This window comes from Cynocephalus volans, chromosome 1 (genome assembly GCF_027409185.1).
Source record: "Cynocephalus volans isolate mCynVol1 chromosome 1, mCynVol1.pri, whole genome shotgun sequence".
NCBI classification, from domain to species: Eukaryota; Metazoa; Chordata; class Mammalia; order Dermoptera; family Cynocephalidae; genus Cynocephalus; species Cynocephalus volans.
The window spans coordinates 264,589,183-264,615,589 of NC_084460.1; the positions used below are offsets into that span (position 1 = coordinate 264,589,183).

At 37.3% G+C, this 26,407-nt stretch overlaps 1 pseudogene; it reads left to right on the forward strand.

Annotated features, from left to right (window-relative positions):
- The first annotated feature begins 7,214 nt into the window (after window positions 1-7,214).
- Window positions 7,215-7,758, forward strand: LOC134384814 (large ribosomal subunit protein uL22-like; annotated as a pseudogene).
- Window positions 7,759-26,407: the final 18,649 nt, after the last annotated feature.

Here is a 26,407-nt window from a genome sequence, read left to right on the forward strand (position 1 = left end):
ACCAATGTAAATGTCCATCAACAGATGGCTAGATTAAGAAAAATGTGGTATATATACACAGTGGAATATTACTCAGCCATAAAAATGAAATTCTGCCATTTGCAGCAACATGGATGAGCCTGGAGAAAATAATGTTAAGTGAAATAAGCCAGACACAGAAAGAGAAATACTGCATGTCCTCACTCATAACTGGGTGCAAAGGAAGAAGGAAGAAAGGAAAGAAGGAAGAGAGAGAGAGAGAGAGAGAACCACAATAATACATTGAACTTTCAGAAGGAGAGAACAAACCTAAAAATGCTAGAGATGGGGGGAGGGGAGGGAGGTGGGTTGGGGAGGGATTGGTCAGGTAAGAGGCATAAAGATAATTATGATTTATAATAATGAATATGCTAATAAAAATAAAATAAATTTTTAAAAAAAGAAATTTTTCCACTTCATCTAATTTGTAAAATTTATGGTCATAAAGTTTCTTATAAAAATTCCTTTATTAACTCTTTACTGACTTTAGGATCTGCAGTGATGTTCTGTTTTTTATTTCTGATATTGGTAATTTGTTTCTTTTCTCTTTTTTCTTAGTCAGCCTGCATAAGGACACCAAGTTTATTAATCTTCCATAAAAAAAAAAAAAAAGCTGTAAGATTAATTGAACAAGATTGTAAGATTGTATTAAAAGGGAGAAAGGGAGGGTTGGAAAAGGAAGATTACTCTGAAGAAGTGACAATGAAACTGAGACTTGAAAGAAACAGTGAGTATAAATGTCCTACAGTGAATGGGAAATGGGTGAGTCTTTTTAATAATGGTCAGTCTAACTGCGGCGAGATGATATCTTAATGTGGTTTTGATTTGCATTTCCCTGATTAGTGATGGTGAGCATTTTTTCATGTACCCATTGGCCATTTGCATGTTTTCCTTTGAAAAAATAAATAGTGTGGGTGGAGTGTGGAAAATAGAGAGGAGATTATTGCAATATGAGGTCTGATAGGAAAACAGAAGCTATATAACACGAAGCCATGTAATCATGGTAAGGATTTACATGGGAATTTATACCACAATCAATGGAAGTTACTGAAGAGTATTACATAGCAAAGTAATATGATCAATTTGTTTTGAAAAGCTGAATCTGACTGTAGTATGGGGAATGAATTGGGGCGGAGGAGTAAAAATGGAGAGAATGATTAGGTGATTATTACAGCAGTTCAGATGGGGGTGGGGACTTAGACTGGGAGGTTATGGAGAGACTAGAGGATTCAAATGATGATAAGTAATGATTGATTTAGAATTGATTGATCAATTGATTGATTTTTTGATTGGTGATAATAAAGAAGACATTTATTTAGCACTTCTTGTGTGCCAAGAACTAGAATAAGCATTTTATGTGAGTTAATACAAGATCATACAACTAGTAAGAGAAGGAGTAGGGACTAAAGCCAGGAAGAGTCTGTGCTCTAAGCTGTTGCTCTTTCGGCCTCTTGGATGATGGGACGAAAGAAAAGAAAGGATACTAGAATGAATTCCTGGTTTCTGGCTTAAACAGCTGAGGCCTATTTACTGAAACAGGAAACAGAGAAAAACCATGTGTTAGAGAAAGATGATTAGTTCAGCTTTAGAGTAAACCAAAATATACATTTTACCACAACTTTAGAAAGAAACCCAAATCTGCAAGAACAAATCGAGGAAGTGCTCATCCGGGTAGAAATAGTACAGAATTTACGCATATACCCTGGAAATTATTGAAGCACATTTAGTTATATATAATATAAATATACATAATTAAATTATATATATCCAAGGGTAAACCAGATACACAAACAAAATGCTCCTTTGGAGTTCCACTTCAGGTAGCTTGTATAGGACTAAACCTCCCGTGGATAATAATTATGAAGACTGGACAAAATATTAAAAATTTTTTGAAGATGCTGGGGAGTGACCAAAAGAAGACAGAAATTAGAGGGGGTTTGATTCTTGAAAAAAGGGAACCACACTGAATGAAATACATACTTATTAGGCTTATCATCTGAGCATACTCAGTCCACACTATAGGCAGTATCTAGAAATAAAGCAGAAAGGTAAAATCTTTTAATTATGAAGCATCAGAAAAAGGTGAATAGTACTTCCAAAACAGTTGTAAAAGAGGAAAGAAATCCTAGAAAGAAGGAATAAGCAGAAATGAAAAGCTAAAAAATCTGCATATAAAGTCCCTTCAAATCCTGACAGAACTCTAAGTTGTATGCAGTTGAGGCTCTAAGGACTACAAAGGAAAAACTATCTGGAAGGCTGAAAGATGTGACCAGAATCTTCAGCTGCTGCCCAACACAGGAGAGACAGGGTTTGGATTCACATCCTTCTAAGTTAGAAGGCCTTGGTAAACATCTCAATCTTTCTATTGAAACCTCAGTAGGGCCATGCCTCAGAGTAAAAGGAATTCTCTCTAGGACTAAGGAAAATACTAAAATAGATCTACCCCCAAACAAGAAACCAGCTTCCAAATATTCAAGGTAAACTGCCAGTAATTTAGTTGAATGCTAGACCATAAATTAACATCTTCAGAGAAACATAACAAATCCCAAATCCCAAAAACCCATCACCCAGAATATCCAGAATATGTTGGAAAAATGTGACCTATAGTCAAGGGAAAATTCAAAAGAAATTTAACAACAAATGAAAAAAGAATTTATAGTAGCTATGATTAATGGTTCATTATATATAGGTTATATATAATGGGTGCAACTATGGGAAATTTCAGGAGTGAATTAGAAAGTTAAAGAAATAGAAATAATATAACTGAAAAATAAAATGCCTAAAATAAAATATTAAATGGGTTAATAACTGATTGAACAGAACAAAAGAATGCATCAACAAACTTAAAGAAAAAATAAAGCACTGAAAAACAAATTAGAAAACGTTAAACATTGTATTAAAAGCCTATGGAAAAGTTTCAAGAAGTCTAATATATGTTATTAGACACAGAAAAGGAGACATGAGAGAGAGAGGTTAGAGCAGGAAAAAAGAAAAGAGGAAGAAATAATGGCTAAAAATTTTTCCAAGTTTGATTTATGAAAAGTACAGCATAAAATCCAAAAAACTCAAGAAATCCCAAGCAGGATGAACCTCTAACTTGAATGATTGAGAGAGGAAAAAAAGACATAGAATACCAATATTAACAATAAGAGAAAGATCCACCTGATGCTAAAAAGATAATATATGAATATTATAAACAAATTAATGCCAACAAATTAAACAATCTATATGAAATGAACTATTTCCTTCAAGGACAAAAAGAACCAAAACTGCTGCAAGAAAACTAGAAAATCTGAATAGCCCTAAAACAGAAATCAAATGTATGATTAAAAACTTTTAAACAGTACTAATACAGAAATCAAACTCATGATTAAAAACCTTTTTACAAAGAAAATCAGAGGCTTAAATGGCCTCACTGGTGAAATCTACCAATGAGTTAAGGGAGATATAATACCAATCTTATATTTCTTCAGAAATGAGAGAAAGAGAGACCAGTTTTCAACTAATTTTATGAGGCCACCATAATCCTTGCATCAAAACCAGACAAGGACATTACCAGAAAACAAATTATAGACCAACATTTCTCATAAAAATTGATGCAAAAATCTTTTTAAATATTAGTAAAATGTACTCAATAAAAATATTATATATATTTGATTTCATATATTATATTTACATATAAAAGTGTGTGTGTGTATTTCAGTGGGGTTTAATTCAAGCATATGAGGTTGATTCCACATTCAAAAAAGTCAATTAAATATCTCAATAGATGTAGAAAAGCTAATGCAAATTTCAACATTTGTTCATAATTAAAGCTCTCAGCAAACTAGTATCAAAGAGAAATTTTCTTAATTTGATAAAGGGAAGGATAACTATGAAAAACCTACAGCTAACAATATACCTAATGATTAAAGACTGTATACTTCCCCCCTATTAAGATCAGAAAAAAGTAAGGTTGTCCACCCTCACTACCTCTATTTAACATCATACCAGAGGTCTTTGACAATGCAATAAGGTAAGAGAGAGAAATAAAATGCATAAACACTAGCATGGAAAAAGTAATTGGCCTTATTTGAAGGAAATATAATTGTGTATTAAAAATTCCTAAGTAATCCAAAATAATCTACTAAACCTAGTAAAAAAATTTAGTATATTTGCAGGATACAAGGACAGTACAATTTTTTTTTTTTTGTCTATATACTAGAACGAACAAATAAAAAAAGAAATTTAAAAATACCATCTACATAGCATCAAAAAACATAAAACACCTAGGGATAAATTGAGCACAAGCTGTCCAAGACATTTACCCTGAAAACTACCAAATAATTCTTAGAGAAATTATTTTTTTGTTTTGTTTTATTTTAACTTCTCAATATACATTGTAGTTGATTTTTGTGACCCTTTACCTGTTCCTCTTCCTCCCTCCCTCTCTCCCCTTCCCCCTACATCATATCTGTTCAATTGTCTTAACAAGTTCAAGGAACTGTTACGATTGCTGTGGCTTCTTCCCCCCCGCCCCTTTATTTGATTGTGTGTTTATTTATTTATTTATTTTTAGCTTCCACAAATAAGTGAGAACATGTGATATTTCTCTTTCTGTGCCTGATTTGTTTCACTTAATATAATTTTCTCTAAGTCCATCCATGTTGCTGCGAATGGTAGTATTTCATTCTTTTTTATAGCAGAGTAGAATTCTATTGTGTAGATATACCACAGTTTCCTTATCCACTCATCTGATGATGGATATTTGGGCTGGTTCCAACTCTTGGCTATTGTAAATAGTGCTGCAATGAACATTGGAGTACAGGCATTCCTTCTGCACGATGATTTAAACTATTGAAGACCTAAATAAATGGACAGATGAGCCATGTTCATTGACTGGGATAAACAGTATTGATATGATGTAATTTCTCATCAGATTGATCTTTAGATTCATGCAATCTCAGTTAAAATCCTAGCAAGCTTTGTGTGAAACTCAACAAGCTATTTTTTTTTAATTACTTGAAAATAAAAAGGACAAGAATAGCCAAAACAGTCTTGAAAGAGCAGAACAAAGTTGGAAGACTTACACTACCTACTTTCAAGATTTATTATAAAGCTGTAATACCAAATGTGTGGCACTGAAGTAAGAATAGAAAAATACTTAATGGAACAGAGTCTACAAATAGACTTATCATTATATGGTGAACTTGTTTTTACAAATGTCCCAAAACAATTCACTGGGCAAACAAGGAAAAGTCTTTTCAACAAATGGCGCCAAAACAACTGGGTATCCATATGGAAAGAAAATTGAACTTTGATTCTATATACAAATTAATTTGACACGAATCTGGGGAAACTATGATTCCCCCAGAAAAGAAATTACCATATATCTTCACAAACTAAAGATAGACAAAAATGTTTACACAAGATGCAAACAGAATGAACCATAAAAGAAAAAAAATGATAAATTAGACTTCATCAAAACTCAAAACTGTTCAATGAAAGACACCACTAGTGAAATGAATAAGCCAGCCACAGACTGGGTGAAAGAATTCACAATACATACGTCTGAAGGTTTATATACAGAATATTTATAGAACCTCTATAACCCAATGATAGAATGGACACCCAAATAAAAATAATAGGGAAAAGATACTTCACAAAAGAAGATATAAAAATGATCAATATGCACATAAAAAGTGTCCAACATTATAAGTCATCAGGAAAATGTAAATTAAAACTACAATACAATACTACTACTCATCTGTCACAATGGCTGAAATTAAGAGTTATGCTACCAAGTGTTAGTGATGATGTGAAAAAACTGATACTCTCATATCTTGCAGGTGGACGTGTCAAATGGTACAGTCACTTTGGAAAACTCTTTGGTAATTGCTTACATAGTTGAACATATACAACCTATGAACCAGGAATTTCACTTCTAGTTATTCACCCAAAAGAAATGAAAACTTATTTCTATAAAAGATTGTACAGGAATGTTTATAGCAACCTTATTTGTCATAGCCCCAAACTGGAAATAACCCAAATGTCCATGAAGTGAATTTCCATGAAGAAGTGGTTAAACATATTGATATATTCATGGCTTGGAATACTACTTAGCAATTAAAAGAGACAAATTGCTGATAGATGCAACAATACGGATGAATGAATGGATGAATCTCGAAATCATTTTAAAAGAAAGAAGCCAAACACAAAGTATGATTCCATTTGTCTGAATTTCAGAAAAGAAAAAGCAAAAATCTGATGATAGAAATCAGAGTAATGGTTGTGTGGGGCGGCTGGAAGAGAAGATGGAGAGTGATTAGAAAGGATCATGAGGGGAATTATTGGGGTGATGGAAATGTCTAAATCTTAATTGAGTTGGTTGTTATACAGGGACACATTTGTCAAACTCTTTGAATTCTACAGTTAATGTCTGTGCGTTTTATTGTATGTATTATACCCCATAAAAGCAGTAGAAACTAGTGTCTCCTTGAGTAACTACCAAAATGGGACATTTAAGGCATGTTTATCCTCTCAAAAAACCAATGTTTTGTTTCACTGATTTTTTTGTATCATATTTTTGGTCTCTATTTCATATAGTTCTGCCCTGATTTTAATTATTTATTTCCATCTACTAACTTTGGGATTGGATTTGTTCTTGTTTTTCTAGTCCTTTGAAGTGTAATGTTCTTCTAGTCCTTTGAGGTGTAATGTTAGATAGTTTATTTGAAGTCTTTCTGTTCTTTTGATGTGAGCATTTATTGCAATAAACTTTCCTCTTAATACTGCTTTTGCAGTATCCCATAGGTTTTGGTATGATGTATCATTAGTATTATTAGTTTCAAGAAGTTTTTTGATTTCCTGTTTGATTTCTTCTCAGGTCCATAGGTCATTTAGGAGCATGCTGTTTAATTTCCAAGTGTTTGTATGATTTCCAAATTTCATCTGTTATTGGTTTCTAGTTTTAATCTATTGTGGTCTGAGAAGATGCTTGAAATGATTCCATTTTTAAAAATGTTTTGAGACTTGATTTGTGACCACATACATGGCCTCTCTGGGAGTATGTTCCATGTGCTGATGAGAAAAATGTATATTCTCTAGTTGTTGGGTGCAATGTTCTATATATGTCCACCAAGACAATCAGTCTAAAGTGTAGTTTAAATCCTGTGTTTCTCGCTCTTCCAGTAAGCGGCCTAAGGGGATCTTTGAAAATGGTTCACTATTCACTTGACCCAGAAAACCTCACAAACAAGAGATTCAAATCTTCATGTTCACTTTAAGAACATCCATGAAACTGCTCAGGCCATCAAGGGTACTTATATCCGTAAAGCCACCAACTATCTGAAGGATGTCACCTTACAGAAGCAATGTGTACCATTCAGGCATTACAATGGTAGAGTTGGTAGGTGTGCCCAGGCCCAACAGTGGGGTTGGACACAGGATCAGTGGCCTAAAAAGAGTGATGAATTTTTGCTGCACATGCTTAAAAATGCAGAGAGTAATGCTGAACTTAAGGGTTTAGATGTAGATTTTCTGGTGATTGAGCATATCCAGGTGAACAAAGCACCCAAGATGCGCCGCCGTACTTACAGAGCTCATGGCCAGATTAACCCACACATGAGCTCCCCCTGCCACATCGAGGTGATCCTGACTGAAAAGGAACAAATTGTTCCCAAACCAGAAGAGGAGGTTGCACAGAAGAAAAAGAAATCCCAGAAGAAACTGAAGAAACAAAAACTTATGGCTAGAGAATAAATTCAGAATAAAATAAATACAAATAAAAGTTTAAAAAATAAAATAAAATAAAATAAATAAATAAATCCTGTGTTTCTCTGTTGATTTGTTGCCTAGATGGTCTGTTTAATGCTGAGAGAGCAGTTTCAGGTCCCCAACTATTATTGTGTTCAGGTCTATCTCTCTTTAGGCATAATGTTTGCTTTATATATCTGAGTACAGCAAGGTTGGGAGTACATACATTTCTGATTTTTATGTCTTCTTGGTGAATAGATCCCTCTGTCATTATATAATGGCCTTCTTTGTCTCTTTTCATAGTCTTTGGTTTAAAGTCTATTTTACCTGATATAACAATAGCTACTCCTGCTCATTTTGGTTTCCATTTGCATGGTATATCTTTTTCCATTCTTGAACTATTAGTGTGTGCTCTGTACAAGTGATGTGGGTTTCTTGTAGCAGCATATAGTTGGGTCTAGTTTTTTAATCCAGCCAGCCACTCCATGTCTTTTTAGTGGGGAGTTCAATTCATTTACATTTCAGGTTGCTACTGAAAGGTATTTTCTAAGCTCCTGTCATTTAATTGCTTCTATGTGGTTGTTTTAAATATCTTTTGTCCCTTTCTTTCCCTGTTGTTGTTTGTTTTCAGGGTTTGTTGGTTTTTTGAGGTGGTATGATATAGTTTTTTTTTCTCTTTTTCATTTGCCTATGGGGGCTACTGGTGGGATTTGTTCTTTCTCGTGTATTCATGGTGATGATTTTTTTTTTTTTTTTTTTTTTTTGTATTCTAGACACGGGACTCCCTTGAGGATTTCTTGTAGGGCTGGTCATGTGGTGCTGAATTCCCACAGGGTTTTTTTGTCTGGGAAATAAACTATTTCTCTTTTATATCTGAAGCATAGTCTTGCCAGGTATAGTACTCTTGGCCAGCAGGGGTTTTTTTTAAGAACTTTAAATATGTTGTCCCGTTCTCTTCTGGCCTGTAGGGATTCTGCTGAGAAGTCTACTGTTAATCTGATGGGGATTCCTTTATAAATGGCTTGACATTTTTCTCTTGCTTTTTTTCAGGATTTTCTCTTTGTCTTTGATTTTTTTTTTTTTTTTTTTTTTTTTTTTGTCTTTTTGTGACCGGTAAGGGGATCGCAACCCTTGGTGTGGTGTCGCCCGCACCGCGCTCAGCCAGTGATCCGAACCCGTGACGGGAGCGCTGCTGTGCTCCCAAGCGCTGCACTCTCCCGAGTGCGCCACGGGGCCGGCCCTGTCTTTGATTTTTGCCTGTTTGACTACAATGTGTCTTGGAGAAGACCTTTTGGGATTGAATTTTTTGGACATCTTTGAGCCTCTTGAATCTGGAAGTGATTTCTCTGCCAATACCGGGAAGTTTTCTGCTATTATTTCATTGAGTAGGTTTTCAATGACTTTTCCTTTTTCCTCCCCTTCTGGAACACACATGATTTGGATGTTTGTACACTTAAGGTTGTCTGATAACTCTCACAGATTTTCTTCATTTTTAAAAAATTCTTTTTTTTTTTTTTTTTTTTGTCTGCTTGGGTTATTTTGAAAACACTGTCTTTGAGATCAGACATTCTTTCTTCTGCTTGCACTAGCTTGCTGCTAAAGCTCTCAAATGCAGTTTTCATTACATTGAATGAGTCCCTCAGTTCCAAAGATTCTGCTACATCTTTTTTTCCACCATTTATTTCTACATAGAGTTCCTCCTTCAAGTCTTGGATTGTTTTTCTTACTTCATTATGTCATCTAGGTGACTCATCTTGTATCTCACTGAGTTTCCTTAAGATTGTTGCTCAGAATTCTTTTTTAAACATTTCTAGAGTTTCTTGTAGTTTGGAATCTGGTATTCAAGAGTTATTGTATTCTTTTGGGAGTGTCATATTTTCTTGTTTTTTCATATTTCTAGTATCCCTATGTTGATGTCTGGTCATCTGGTGGAGCAGTTGCTTCTTCAGTTACTTGAGTGGCTTTGAGGAGAGAGAATCCTTCCTGTAGATTTATTTTATGCTGCCTATTGGGTGGGATGTTTTATTTTTGGTTCCAGATATACTCTATTGTCTCAATAGTTTCAGATAGACTGAGTTGATCTGGTTAGTCTCAGTAGTCCAGGGGGCACTGACAGGTGTTGCTGTGGATGAGGGTGACTGGGCTGCATGGAGTGGGGATCCTGGGGCTGTGGCCTGACAGTGCTGGGCTCCAGTAGCAGAAGCCACGAGGGATGGTGCTCTGGATGCTGTAGGGTTCCTGTCACATAATTGTGTGGGATGGAACTATGGAGGGTATGGCTGGGTGGGAGCCACATGGGGAAGCCTGTAGGAAGATTGAAATAAAAGGATATGACTAGATTATTTAAATTTCTAGAAGAGTAGTGAAGATTTGGCCAACAAATCACTACTCCTCTTTTGGTCAATCTGAAGACCAAATTAAATCATATATTCTTGGGTTTGCATGAAACTGGGTTTATTTGAGAATATCCTCCCCCCACTTCTGGGGGGAAAAAGACAGGAAACGAAAATATTATTTTCTGCTTGGAAGACCTTGTAATAAGAACTTGGTAGTTTTACACAGAGGTGCCCCATTCATAATCGCAACAGCTAACAATGAATAGACTGTTCAGAGCTGCTTTAAATTCATATGAGAAGATTAATGAACATCCCCAAAGCATTCCTAACCCCCAAACTATTTTAAAAATTAATTGTTTTCAAACCCTTCCTTATGTTTCTCTAGCAAACAGCTGCACAAGATAAACAAATTGAATAATCATACAGTATAGATATCCTGTGTAGAGCCAAGATAAAGAAAGCTACAAAATTGAAGAATTCTTTTACAAACAATTTCTAATACACAATGCAGGACAAATAGAGTTTATGTCATGTGTTATATACCACAAGGTCTCATAGCTGTACCCATCAGCTATGAATTTGACTCTGATCCCAAGATGTACCCCATCTGGTAATATGGGCATTCCATCATATTACTCAAACTATCCTTGTATTATATACATCTTCTACCATGTCCTCTTCGACTACTCATGCAAGGTATAGCATAATAAATTGAAGAAATTTAATTGAAATTGAGCATAATTGATATGCAATTTCCTAATAAACTCAAATGAAGAGATACTTTCCTCATACATTCTTTTTAAATCAGCAGTAAGAGAAGTATATTCCTAATACATTTGAAATGAGGCATGTTATTACAGCTGAATTATTACAAAAGTCTTCTTTTCATGTAGCCATACTGGCCTAAAATGGCAAGGAATTAGCAGCTCACTATTAAATGCACAGTAATCACATGTTTTTTTATTTTCTAGATGACTTCATAGATTATTTAATTTTAAATGTCCTCTACACTTAAAGGTGATTGAAAGCCAAATACTACAACCATCTTAGAACAATGCATCCTATAGTTAATATCCTGTAGTTACATATAATGGGATGTTTTGAAATATCTAAGAAATCTAAAAAAGCAGGAAACCTTATTGAAACTATAACTTCTTAAGCTTGAAACAATCGAACCACAAAACTCAGTGCTATTTTGAGGTCGTATTCATGAGCTAAAATGCCCCTTCCCATCTTCAGTCACACACCTCTAATTTTCTTTCTCTTGTCATTCTGTTTAATTTTTTCATCTTCTACTTATTTTGTTTGGCTTTTTATTCATTTTCCTTCTTTTTGTGTCTATGTCTTATGATTGCCTGCCAGAGAATTCTCAAGCATTATGTTCTCCCTTGTGGCCATTTCAACTAGAGAAGATGCTGAATTGGAAATATTTTGATCCTTTGCATCTTGATTCATTCATTCCTCTTTTCATTCAACAACAACAGCAACCCCCCCCCCATCCTGATATGACAATCATATAAAATGTTACCATTTTCAGGTAAATAAAATTATCCTGGTGATCCTACAAATGGCTGGCTAGAAGGTCCAAAGCCCGGCAGCTCAATTCAAATATTCTAGACCTGGCTACACTTTGGCACTACTGCTGTAGCTTAAGTATGAATGAAGACAATTCCAGATTCTTTGGCTTACTGAGCCTTCCAGGACAGTCACAGTAGTTCCAAGAATACTCCAGTTAGTTCCTGTTTCCTCAACCTAATCCTGGAAATTTGTCCAGAAATCTACTTGGGGATAATTTCTGTTGAAGAGCAAAGGCTAGGACAGGATCAGTTTCCAGTTATACTACATCCAAATTCACATTTTGTATGGCATAATTTCATAGGCATTTTATTGTATAGACTGAGCATTTACTGTGTGTCAGTTGCTTCTCAGACACCAGATACAGAGCTCTGACCGAGACTAACAACATTCCCATTGTCATGGAGCTCATGTTTGAATGGGGCAGGAGAGGGGACAAAGACGACAATACTTAATGAAGAAGCAAGATATTTTCTTTATAGATCTAAATATTATCCGAATGTAAAAACAGGTGATGCGACTGTGATTAAAGGTGAAGGTAGCAGTCGGGGGTGCAAAGTTACTTTATATTGAGCAGTCAGGGATGACATTTCTGGAGAGGTAAAGTCTGAGCTGAGAGCTGTACAAGAGTAAATCATGTGGGGATCTGGAGTGAAACATCCCAGGGAGATGGAATGACTAATGCAAAAGGCCATAAGACTGGGATGTTCTTGATGTGTGGGAGGAACAAATAGAAACTCTGCGTGGCAGAGCATAATGAGTGATGGGGTCAGAGAAGTGGACAGAGATCACTGACAGACTTTTAGGCTATGGTTCTTTATAAGAATTCTATGGATGTTCACAGGATGACATTAAAGAGTTTTAAAAATAGAACAGTCTTAAAAACAGATCACATTGTTTGCTGTGGATACTATGAATGTTAGGGCCTTGAGAGTGGAAGTAGGCCAGTCACAAAAGACAACATGGGATGATTCCATCATATAAACTGTGTAGAATAGGCATATCTATAGAGACAAAAAATAGATTAGTGGCTGCTTAGAAAATTGAGAATGACTGCAAACGGGTATAAAATTTGAGGGGGCAGATGAGGAGAATGTTCTAAAATTGATTGTAGTTGTGGTTGCACAACTCTGAGAATATATCAAAAATCATTAGTTGTATACTTTACACAGGTGAATTGTATGGCAGGTAATTACATTTCAATGATGCTGTCATTTTAAAAAGAAAAGAAAAAAAGAATAGAAGCAAGGAGACCAGTTAAGAAGTGATTACAATGGCAGAGCCATTTATGAAATCTCCTCCTGGATAGTACCCTACAGCTGTATGGAATAACCTTCAACCTATTCCCTGCTTTACCATGCTACTTTAAAAAAGCCCCGTGTTAGTTTTTTAGGGACACCATAATAAAGTACCACAGACTGGGTAGCCTAAACAACAGAAACTCATTTTCTCACAATTCTAGTAACTAGAAGTCTGACTGACATCAAGGTGCTGGCAGCGTTAGTTTCTTCTGAGATCACTATCTTTGGCTTAGAGATAGCTGTCTTCTCCCTATGTCTTCACATGGTCTTCCTTCTGTGCATATATCTATGTCCTAGTCTCCTCTTCTTATAAGACACCAGTCATATTGCATTAGGGCCCATCCTGACGATCTCATTTTAACTTAATTACCTCTTTAAAGACCCTATCTCCAAATAGTCACATTCTGAGCTACTGAGGATTAGGGCTTTAACATATGAATTTTGGGGGGAACACAATTCAGTCCATAATACCACCCAGCTTCTCCCATTTTAGGACTTCTAACTCAGAAAATGTCCATTCCATTGTAGCATCTAATGCTTCCAACTCTCAGATGACCATGTTGCTCAGACCCTCAACTGGCAGGAATTAAAAGAGCTCACCAATTTCATTTTAGCCATGAGTTTCAGACCCCTCTCTTTTCCACCCATCCTGCAAGACTTTCCCAGTATACTTAGAATTTAAAAAATAAACAAGGTATAATCTTAGACTCCAAGAATTCATTAAATCATTCAACATAAATTTACTGTCTCTTAACGTATGGTCCCTGGACTAGATGTTAGGAAAACAAATAGGTCTTATAATTAGATACATTGTGCACAGACAGAGAGGCAATAACTCAATACCATTCTGTACCTAGGAGAGCACATAGGAGTCTTGTACCATTTTATAGGTGTCAGTTTTGAGGAGAACTACACCCAAGGCTATGTCCAAGAAAAGCTACAAGGATGGCGGAATGAATTGGGATCTTTCCTTGGATAGCATAGACTGCTAGCTGCCTCCAATATCCATTTTCTTCTTCTTCAGTAATAAAACCAACACTTTTAGCTGCACACATGACTACCCAAAGAAACACTACAATTTCCAGAACCTCTTGTGACAATCAAATGTCACATTGACTATATAACCGTTAGAGAAATCACAATATTGGCTAACACATATTTAGCACTCACTAATTGTGAGGTATTGTTATAAGTGTTTTACATATATTAACTATTTTTTTTTGAGTATGTGACTTAAATAAGATAGAAATATATTTTCACCTAACAGTCTGGAGAGAGGTAGCCCACAGCTAGTATGGCAGCCTTGCTCCACAAGGTCATGCGGGGACCCAGTCTCCTTCCACCTTGTTACTCCACCTTCTGTAGAGTGCTGTCATTATCCTCCTACACATATTAACTTTTAATCATTATAACCATCCTAGCTAGGTACTATTATTATCCTATCTTATAGAAGAAATTAGGGCACAGGAAAGTTAAGTAAATTGCCCAGGTAGTAGTCAAACCCAAACCCAGGCCCCCTTGCCACAGCTCCTGCCCACTTACTCCACTGTGCTCTGTCATCCCTCATGGTTGCCTCTGCTAAACTGAACCCCCACTGCAATTTATAGCCCCTTTTGCTTTATAACCCACATTTTTAATATAATATTTTAAAATATTTTTAATAAAATAGGCTGACAGCTTCCTTAAGGCAAGTTAGTGTATATTTCACCTTTGCATTCCCACATACCTTATGTAGTAACTAGCAAACAGTAGTGGCAAACATATTTATTTAAATGAATGGATTTGCACACATCCTGGATGCTTGTAATATGACAAACTTGAAGCCTACTAATAATTGCATCTTCCTCTTTAAATGGTTTTGGTTTTTAATAGAAAAATCATCGATTTCATAACATTATTCCCCATTGTGATTGATAGTTTGAATTTCTTCTTTCACGTCTTCTGTTGACAAAAAAGTTATCCGTATCTTGCATCATCTGATGATTTTTTAAAAGCTTTTTTTATCTTTTTTGTATGCCAGTCAAGTCTTCTGAGTTATTTTATTGGTACTTTTCTATTGTTCTATTTTAGTAGGAACTATGTCGTTTTGACTTTTATCAAATGTATATGTATATATCTGAAGACCAGAAGCAACATGTAAATCTTTCTTTTCGGCATATATTGTAAATATTTGGCAGCCTATATCCCAATTGAAATTCTTACATGAATTCAATAGCTATTGACCATTATAAACCCAGGGAAATCATATTGTTCTAGGTGACTGGTTGTTAGAAAGGACCTAAGAGAGCTTTAACTAAGGGGCCAGGGACATTACTATGCATTTGTCTATTTAACCTTGATTCAAGCAATAAGAGCATTGTGAGCATTTCTATGGAAGCTCAACCACCCAGCATAATGCCTAGTAAGATAATAATACAAATCCTCATCTACCTCTATAGGCCTCTTAACACCTGCCACCCAGTGAAGATTCCTGTGGTACCCAACTCCCAAATCCCCCCTCACATGCTTATTGTTACTATAACGAGGTACATGAACCATTGTAAAGATGCTGTCCACCCTTTAATATCCTGCACAACCCTAAATTGTGCACAGCTGAGCCATCAGCAGCTAAGGAAAAGGTTCAAAGAATAGCTATTCATGATATACCCACAAGATTCAATATGAAGACCAAAGGGCATCAAAGAATGAAGACTCAAAGAGCAGAATGTTGGAGCGAGGCAGAGAGGCTCTTGAGAGAAAAGGTAACTTTGAGACGGCACTTTTGCAAGAGATTGAGATGAGTGACCCTGTTTACCTACACAGAGGATGGCTTTCTTTAATTAGTGGTCTCAGCAGGAAGAATTTGTGATACTGAGGACATCACAAAGGGCAGGTAATATTCTGATACATCTCTAAAGCATTCTGAAAACCTTGAGTATACAGCTAGGGAAGCAACTTTTCAAAAAGAAAAGAAAGAAAGAAAACCCTGACAGTTTATCAAAGACTGACTTTGTAGCTGTCTGAATTCACCCAGATGCAGTTTAAGTGCATGTAGGATGTATTTTACCACATTTAGTCTGCTCCTATTTTTAATTCCATGTAATGTTGTATATCTGGGGAATACAAATTAGTTGTTTAGTGACAACAGTATTAGAATTATACTCTTCCTTCAAAAAATGTACATGCCAAGGCAAGACCTGAGTATAAGTCAAGCATAGACCTAAATTTGTATGACTTTACATGCTGTCCACTATACACATAACTAATAATTCTAATGACAATAATAGAAATGTCTTTTATTTTTATTACATTTTACAGTTTACAAAGCATTTTAAGCAGGAGGTGAGTTTCATTTATGAAACAATATTATAAGGAATTTCACAAAATTTTACAGTGATTACATCTGATTATAAAAACATGTTTCTCATAATAAATAACATGGGAAAATTAAAGAAGATATTTAAAAGCACTTTAACACCAACACCCCCCAAACACACACAAAGAAACTGATAACATTTTGCTAAATTTCTTTTCAGGCATATCTTATATAATTTATTTATAACCTACCTTGTTCCAGAAAAGAATTAAAGTAGTTTATAATGATATATAGTTATAGCAAGATTTAAAAAAAAAAAAAAAAAGCTGTTGGGAATGAAGAAAGAAAAGGACAGAAAAGGCAACTGAAGTGAAACTAAATTTAAAGAAAAGGCAGATGATGACAATGTTAATACCTGCCACCATCCTGTCATGGTTTTAGCAGCTCTTTAACAAATAATGGTACGCAGTAAGATTGCTCAATCACACAATTTTCTTAAGTGGCCATGGGAGGAAATAAACAACTAACCAAATTTCTTAAGCAAAGTACATTTCTTCCTTATATTCCTTATACTTTTTTCAGAGAGACTTTATAAAGGTGACAATGAAGAACATCTACACTAATCTTATGGTAGATTTGACCACGAGTTTCAAAAAGTGTTTTTTATAATGTCCCTCACTATAAGGCTAATAGCAACATTCTTTAGTTATGTCTATTCTACACACATGTATACACATATATACATACACTTTGGTTATATATGTGTATATATATATATAACACACACACAATTTGATTATGTAATAATTCATTATGTGGGGTATTTAGATTCTAGTTTTTTACTATTTTAAATAATACTGGGATAACATCTTTATATATAACTATACCTGTCTCTATTTCTTTAGGAGTAATTTCTAGAAGTGAAAATGGGAACTAAAAAGTATGAATATATTTAAGTCTCTTGCCATATATTGCCAAAATAGTTGCAAAGAAACATTGCTACCAATGTATGCTCTCATCAGTAAGCTATAAGAGTATTCACCTTAACAGTCTCCTCAAGCTTATCCATTTTTAACATTTCTGCCATGGTAAGAAACAAAAAGAAAAGAAAACATAGATTGTGGTTCTCTTTGGCATATCTTTAAAACATTTCACAACTGTCAAGAATAAATTGTATTTACAATTAATTTAAGTATGGTGTTTTTCGGAGTTTATTTGTTTGTTTGATCTGTCTCACCCTCCAGACTATAAGCTCTGTGATGGCAGGTACCATGCCTCTCAGATCCTAGCACAGGGTACATAATTGGTGGTCAAAATTATTCATTGGATGAATAAATGATTATATTTTTACTGACACCAGCTTTTGTATACCAGTATTTTTAACAACAAAGTTTCTGTCCTTGAGCAAACTCTAGCCAGATTCCTCTGAGTCTTCTTCTCAACCAGGCCTTAACTTTGGGCTTATAAATACTACAGACTCCACACAAATGACTTTAACCATCCTCCATTTCATACATTGAAAGACTTAAACATACACTAACATAGTTTCTAAGGTCTCAAAGCCGCATCTCTAGAGGGACCCTAGCCCCCAATAAAGTGCCTGTCTGAGAAAACACAAGGTTGTCAAAACAGTTTACTATCTGTTCTAGCTAACGCCTGACTGTAGGCCCCTCACTGCCCTTTCTTAGGGCATTTGCTTACAAGTGTAAGCCTTTCCTTTATCGCTTTGTGATATATGCGTATACGAATCTCCTACAACTCGGGAATGTTTTTTTTTTTTTTTTTTTTTTTTTGTCTTTTTCGTGACCGGCACTCAGCCAATGAGTGCACCGGCCATTCCTATATAGGATCCGAACCCGCGGCGGGAGAGTCGCCACACTCCCAGCGCCGCACTCTCCCCAGTGCGCCACGGGCTTGGCCCTCGGGAATGTCTTTCTCAAGGACCTAAAAGCCATTCCCTTAAAATGTAGTCATCAGGCAGGCTAGGGCCTCTGTCTGCTAGTCTGTCTGGTAGGATAAAATCCTAACCTCAATAATTACCAACTAATAGACATAGCTGGTCTACTCAGCATTTACACTGACGAAACCTTTGTATTTTCACTTCTCTGAGTTTACTGAGTCCCAGCTCACCCTCCTGCTCACTCCCTCACTCTCCTTTTAAAACACCCAATAACCTCTAAACAGATTGAAATCAAGCTTGGTTTGCTCTAGACCCTCTTCACTAATGCAATAGTATGACACTGATTACAATTTGTCCTGACCACTTTAACTAGTGTCCAGCTGGCTAACTTTTGACAGAAAGTCACTCTTGTCCCCTCTATCATTTCAGATAATATTGATGAACCAAATATTCTAGCAAAACATGTTTCTACAGAAAGTTTTATGACAATGGTATCAGTCAACTGGTGATTTGTGTGAGGTTAGGTACTTTTTTTCCTTCTTACATCCCACCAAAGCATTAAGCCTATATAGTCATAATTTCAATAACATGTTAGACAATTATTTCCAAGCATAAAATCCCACAGGCCATTAAAAGCTATAAAACCTTTTAGCGTGTGCCTAAAGCTTTACTATCAGTCTCTTAGTTTGTGCCAAAAAAGTATATTATCTGTTCCAACTTAAAAGGTATTCAATCTCATGACTGCCTTTTTAAGAGATTTCCATAAACATTCGTGGTATTCTACATCTGCCTCTGTGCTTTAGTAGTCCACAGGTAAATAGTAGTCATGGCTGCCATCAATGGGTACCTATAGAGTATCACACTCTGTATAAGATGCTCCGTGTACTTCCCCTCAAAACTTAACAATAACAAAATAAAATTGTCACTTTCAAAGATGAGGAAACTGAGGCTCAAAGAAGTTAAACAAATTGCCAAAGACGACAAAGCCTGGAAATAATGGAACTGTGATTTGAGCCACAGACTGTTTGACGTCAAAGTCTGTGTACTTTCTACTGTACTTCACAACCTCGGGGGAGAGAGATTTTTGGCTCTTTCATATTTCTCATCCTTGATAACTAACATGCAGCCAAAACAAAAGTGAATGTGGGGGGAAATTAGACTCAATAAATACCGGACATATGCCAGGGTACTTCAAAAAGTTCATGAAAAGATCTGTAATATCTATTCATTGTATTTTTCCATGAACTTTTGGAAGTATGCTAATATAAGAAATAAAAAAGAAAAAGAAGAAAACAGTCAAACTGTGGCAAAGCAAACTCCAAAGTAACCAAAAGCTTTCTCAACCTCTAGGCTTCTTTAAAGGAGATATATTTCATCCCTCTAAAAACTCTAGCGTTGGATTGAAGGTGACATACTGCAGGAAGACCAAGGAAATTAAACTTTTTTCATCTTATTGATTCCTATTTCTTTCATTCCATCTGTTTCCTTGGCATGGTGAAGGGGGTGACGATCAACGCCGAGTAAGCCGGCTCTGTCAGTCAGAAGATAGGAGCTGACGAACCAGACACCGGCTTGAGGAGGCCTTCCATGAGTGAAAGAGTCTGTGCCAGATGACAGGATTCACAGAGAGTCTGACAAAATGTTGCAGACAATCGGGAAGCGTCTGATCCACATTTCATAGATAATAAGCAGTTTCTTTCCCATGTGCATGCACATAGATTTGAATATTTCTCATCAAGTGCCTCATTTTTGTACTAAACAGGAAGTATATCACAGTAAAATATAAAGCGAAGGGGGACGAGAAAGAGGGTACAATAAGGGAAAAACAAACAACTAAATTAGTAGTACAGAAAACGAGCATTTCAAGACCATAGAGTATATAATAAGATGACACGAGGGAAAAATGCCTTAGAAGTTAGTATTTCTAATGTCATTACCGGGGAGAAAATACACTGGGATTTCACAAAAGAGTTTGCTATAGGCTAGAGCCTTCCTAAAAATCATACAGCACTTGATGGCTGTCCTACCACAAGGAGCGTATTATGCAATTTCTATAAGGTCATCTCCAACATAAACTCTAAAGCCATAAAAAGATGATTTTGCATATGAAAGAATCTGAAGTAGATCACTAGACAGTCTTGTGATTAAATTCTCTGCAGAGATATAAGTTCTATATGTCCTTATTAAGAGCTTTATGCAGAAAAGCCTCCCATTCTGGCAGAGAAAAGACTAAAATGAAAAAGCAGTTTATCGAAAAAAAAAAAGCTCATTTTGTTGGGAGCCAAGAGACACATATATGGTGAGGCTGGAAAATAAATCAGTTTTACCATTTCATTGCCCTCACCACCAAGTTAAGCTACTATCATCAAAAAAAGGCATAACGTTACCTCTTTGCCTGCTCTCTCCTGGATTGGAAAGCTCTCATCAAAACAGACAAGAAATGTCAACAACTGCAGTCATCTGAAAGCATAAGACTGATTTATGAAATCCACGTATGAATCAGTTAGTTATGAAACCCTCTTGAACACTACCATGGATTGAATTGTGTCCCTCAAAAAAAAGACTCATTGGAGTCCTAACCTCCAGTACCTCAGAATGTGGCTTTATCTGTATATACGGATTTTACAGAGGTAATCAAGTGAAAATGAGATCGTTAGGGTGGGTCCTAACCCAATATGACTGGTATCCTTATAAAAGGGGGAAATTTGGACGCAGAGAGAGGTATGCACATAAAGAAAATGCCACGAGAAAAGACACAGGGAAAACATGGCCATCGATAAGCCAAGGAGAGAGGCCTGGGAAAAATTCTTCCCTCACAGCCCTCAGAAGAAACCAACCTGCCAATACCTTGATTTTGGATTTCTAACCCCCAAAACTGTGAGACAATAAATTTCCCAGTCTATGGTACTTTGTTACAGCAGCCCTAGCAAATTGATACAGATTGGTATAAGGAAGTAGGGTGTATTGTAACAAATATCTAAAAATGTGGAAATGGCTTTGAAATTGGGTAATGGGTAGAAACTGCAAGAGTTTTGAGGTACACGATAGAAAAAGCCTATATTGGCTTGAAGAGAATGTTGCTAGAAATACGAATAAAGGTGCTTTTGGTGAGGCCTCAGAAATGAGAAACACATTACTGGAAACTGGAGGAAAGGTGACCCTTGTCATAAAGTGACAAAGGACTTGGCTGAATTGTGTTCTGTTGAATGGAAAGTAGAACTGTATGAGATAAATTTGGATATTTCACTGAAGAGATTTCTAAGCAAAATGTTGAAGATACAGTCTAGTTTCTCCTTTCTGCTTATAGTAAAATGCAAAAGGAGCCTGTTCTGGTCAAGATGGCAGAATAGATGGGCCCCAGCATCACTCTCTCCCACAAATCAACCAATTTACAAGTATTAAAAAGCAGCAACAGACAAGCTGGGGCCGCTAGAGCTTGGGGAAGAGGAGGAGAGACCTACGGAATTCATGAAAGTGGGAGAAGCCACAAAGAGAGAAAGAAAGGTTTGCTCCCACCATTTCGAATCCTGGTCATTTCAAGTCTGGAGCTGCTAAGTGCACAGAGCAAGAGCTGGCAAAAGCCACAGCTGTGCCCTTCAGATGAAGCTGCTTGGAGGCTTCAGGGGAGAAGAGGGCCTTGGTGGCCCTCAGACCAACAAGACCACTAACAGGATTCCTGTGGACCCACATAGGAGCAAGAAGCCACAACAACTGAAAAAAGAAGCCACTCAGATGTTGGTGAGTCATCACAAGGGACCCATCCCATGGGAAGTGTTTGGAGTATGGGTAGTTGGGGAGACGGGCCCACTAGGGGAACACTGGGGCATGGCAAGGACAGCTGATCTGCCCCCCAATCAGTGCAGGACCTTTCAGTGGAGACAGGTCAGGAATACTGATCTGCAGGGGGTGCAGTTTGATGAAAAGTGTGAGGCTTAGACCAGAGTTTCCACACAACTCAGGTATCGTGGAACTCACAAGACCCAGAAGTACAAACAAGGTCAACTATTAAAACCTGAGCTGCACAAAAAGCCTTCTCCAGGGAGTCAGCAGCAAAGCAGCAATTGAACTCAATGACAGAGCTCAAGTGCTGGTCCCCACAGGAAGTTCCTCCATTTCAGATGTAAGCAAAGGACAACAAATTAGTTCTAGGGCAGAGTTTAAGTGGTGGGAACAGTGAATAATACAACACAGAACTGAAAGAAAAAACAGAATACCCACAGATCAGAGACAAAGTTTGATATTAACTAGTAAAAAATTCACATCACCAAAGAACACCTATAAGACCTAGAAGGATCAGGAGCCCCCTGGGCTCCCAAGCCAGGGAGCAGGGAGGGTGCCCCGACACCTTCAACCAGCCCAGCGACAACCACCAAGCCACCACAGGAAGCCCCCTGGTCTACCAAACTGGGGCAGTGAGGGGCCAAAGACTTCAGCCACACCCATCAACATCTGCATCTAGCCCAGCAACGATGAAGCCTCTGCTGGAAGACCCCTTCTCTCCCCTGAAGGAATGAGTGGGGTGCCACAGGCCTCAACCCACACCCCCTCTTCCTCATTCTCCCACCCTATTTCCTTTCCCCTTCCTTTCTCCCCCTCCCCCTCAACTGCTCTGCAACAGCATTTTAGAATGTAAAAAAATAATATTAATTAATAAACTTCAAAAAATAAAATGCAAAAGGAGAGAGATAAATTGAAGAAATAAAAGTAAATCAGAAACTTGAAGATTTGGAAAGTACTCAGCCTATCCACCTTGCAAAAAAGTGAGACCATGCTCTTGAGAAAACTCTAAGGATGTGGCTAAACAATGCTTTGCTAAGGAGATTAGGCATGGGACTTGTGGAACCAATCAATCATCTCAGCAGAAGCAGGCCAGCTTGGACAGAAGGGTACAGAGACAGGACAAAATGAACAGAGGTGTTTGGACTTCTTGGATTCTACAGGCAGAAAACAGTCCAATAGAGCTATTTGGTGGCAAACGTATTAACCTTCAAGAACAGGGAAGAATGACCCCAAAGGGAGGTCAGAGGCTAGTTGGGCTGCCACTGCCCCCACAGTCCCAGAGGACACAGATCTAGTCGGTGGGACTCCTCCGTTCACCAGGGCAGAACCAGCCTCACTGCCATTCTCAGCTCCCCCTCCAGGCTCCCTACTTCCATGGTCTCATTTCCAGTAACCCAAGTTCAAACCCAAGTTCATCAGTGGCTCCTTTCCTTTCACTCATATTCAATTAGGCACCTGATTCTGTTGATCTTCCATTTTCCCCAATCATTATCGTTGCTAAGAATTGTACCTTCAGTACTGAAAAGCATTCTTAACTAATTTTACCACATTGTGCTAAGAACTTTATGTGCTTTATGCTTCTTAACCCTTATAGCAGTGCAATGAGATGGATATGCTACTCATATTCATTTACAGGAGGGAAACTGAGGCTCAGAGAGGTACCAAATGACTATATTTGCCTAAGATAGCATAGCAATGAAATGTCAGAGCAGGGTCTTGAACCAGATCTTCCTGAGCTCTGGATCGCACTCTTACTGGCATACTGCCTCCTTTAAAATCTCTCCCATAGTTGCTTCTTCCTTCCCGTTCCCATTGTTACTGACCTAGGTTTTACCATCCATCACCTTTGATTGCTACAGAAAATCTCCTTGTATTTCTCCTTAACTCCATTCTCTCCTCCTTTCAACCTATATATTTTTTAATCTCATATGAAACAAACCTGTCTATCATTCCTGGGTTCAAAATCTTCCTATAACTTCTCATTGCCTCTAGAACAAAGCCAAAATCTTAGTCTTGCATTTCACAATATCTTTACTCATCATGCCACCTGTTAAAATCTTGCTCACCTAAATGCTCTATCTCTTTGTTAAAATTTATCTGTCAAACTTTTATCCAAGCATTTCACTTAGAAAAATGTTCTCCCATCTTGAAAGTCTGTGATCTGTAATACTCATTCAAGTAAACCTCAGACTCAATACGAGTATGTCGACCAGAGACTGGGATCATTCTTTTTCCTCAAAACCTCCTCTCCCAAAGTTCTCTGTCCACCCGTCAATCATTCACCCAATCCGTGAAATCCTGCTGCTGCCTTTGACTCCTCGTCCTTTTTCCATGTTGTCTGCTGCTAAATCCTATTGTTCTTTCTGCCACTAAAAGTTTCTCAATCTATCCCTTCTTCTCCATTGTCATTATCTCAGTCCTCATCCAAATGCCCTGGACTTGAGAGCATAACAGAGCATATAAGAACCACCACTAGATTAAGTTTCCACCAAAAAATGAGCTAAGATTGACAGGACAGAAGGGCCAGCAGAGGAGGGAAGAGACACAGGAAAGACGTTGCCACAGCCTGCACAGGAAGACTAGTCCTGAGAGGGGGTGAAGAAGAGAATTAGCTCCCCGTCAGCTGGGGCTGGGGGATGTGGAGGAGGGGTGGCAGAGGGAGGTGCACAAAGCTTGAAGATGAGGAAATTGGGGGGAAGGAAAACCAAGGCAGAAGAAGGTGGCTGGAATTATGAATCTGATCCTTTGATTTCCTTTGGAAGGTAAGCATAGCATGGCATTCTCTTTAAAGTTCCGTTCTGGCTGTGACACTGTGTTTCTTGGACACAGCTGTCTTCTCTGAACCATGGTGAGTAGGAGCAGTCTCTTCCAGCACTGCATTTTCTACGACTTGGCTCTCACGTTTCTGTTGAAACCAACTCTGCTTGACATTAAAGGCTCTGAACCAGTGCTCCAACCCGCCCTTCCTCGGCCGCGCTCTCCCTCCCACCCCAGTGCTCCACCAACAGCTTCCTTCTCCACCTGTGTTCTGACCCGGCATGTTTTCTCTCTCTCTGAAACTTCCAGTCTTCAACCTGCCTCTCAAAATCTTCTCCACCCCTCAGGGTCTAAGGAAAATGCCACTTCCCTGACTCCATGATCCAGAAATGCTCTTGCCCCTCCTTTGAACACAAACAACGATTTGTTCTTTATCTTTTCAGTGCTGTTTCTTTTCTAACCCTGCTTGACTCAGACTGCAATATGCACCTGTCTTACGTTCTCACTAGAATATACCCAGCCCTGAAGGTCAGGACTACGGCTTGTTTATCCAGACGCACCTAATGAATCTCTTGCACAAAGAAGATACTCCGTACATGTTTACCAAACCAAGTGGCATTTAATCCTCCTGTCCTTCTTCATATTTCCCCCTATTAAGGAACGAGGTGAGTTGTCTGCAAGGTTTTTGTGTGGGAAAGCTTCTCATGGAAAATTTTAGCCTCTTTGTTATAGATGAAGCACCAATTAAAAAGCACAAAGTGACACAGTCTGAACCTAGAATATTTCCTGAGGCCCAGACCCAAGAAAGAGACAAATTTAAAGTTGTACAAACCAACAGTGGGAGGACCATCTATACTTAGTGACTAGTCTGTCAGAGTGAAAAACCTCAAGTGGGTTGTAAATATAGGGTTGATCCTTTGGGGGATTTTTCTTCTATTTGCTGATTCAGCTCCTACAATCAGGAGATTTTGTTGTTGTTCAATTTTACTTAAGGCAGACTAAATCAACTGATTTCGTGTTTATTCCTGATTCTTGTTTTTCTTACCTTGGCTAAACTCTGTTTTACAAGGCCCTTTCAGTTTCAGTGATCAGAAATATGGTCTGATCCTTTTTTTTTTTTTCTTTAAAGCCATCTACTTCTTTACTTGTGTCTTCTATGGAAATCCAACTAATGTGTTACAAAAAGTGACTTTTTAAAAATATTTTCTGGAACCCACAGAACTCTTGCCTTCTAACATTCTAGTTGATGATATTGAGGTATTTTCTTCCCAGCATTCAATAGGACCCACTGTGAACACGTCTGCACAACATGTAGATGGTTCACGGGTTGGTGCAAAATGGTTGTTTTGACATTTTGTTTTCCCCGATGTACCAGTGTAACTCCTTTCATGATTCTCATTCACTAGTAGTAGAAGGAAATATTGAAGGCACATCTTTCAAGAACTGTTCAATTCATAAAATCCAGCCCACTCAGTGATTACTTTTGTATGATGAACTTAAATAGGAAAATTAGCAAAACAACAATGATTAAAGTTTCCCAAGCATTGATGAAGAAGAGGTTTTTAAAAGGCTTTCTCCTAGAGCTACATGATATAGTCATTAGGCATTTACAGGAATAACCAGAAGATTAGACAATGGCAGACCAGCACTGCCCCCAGAGACGCCCCAAAGTGCAGACCAAAAAAAAGAAAGAAAAGGAGAAAAAGAAAAT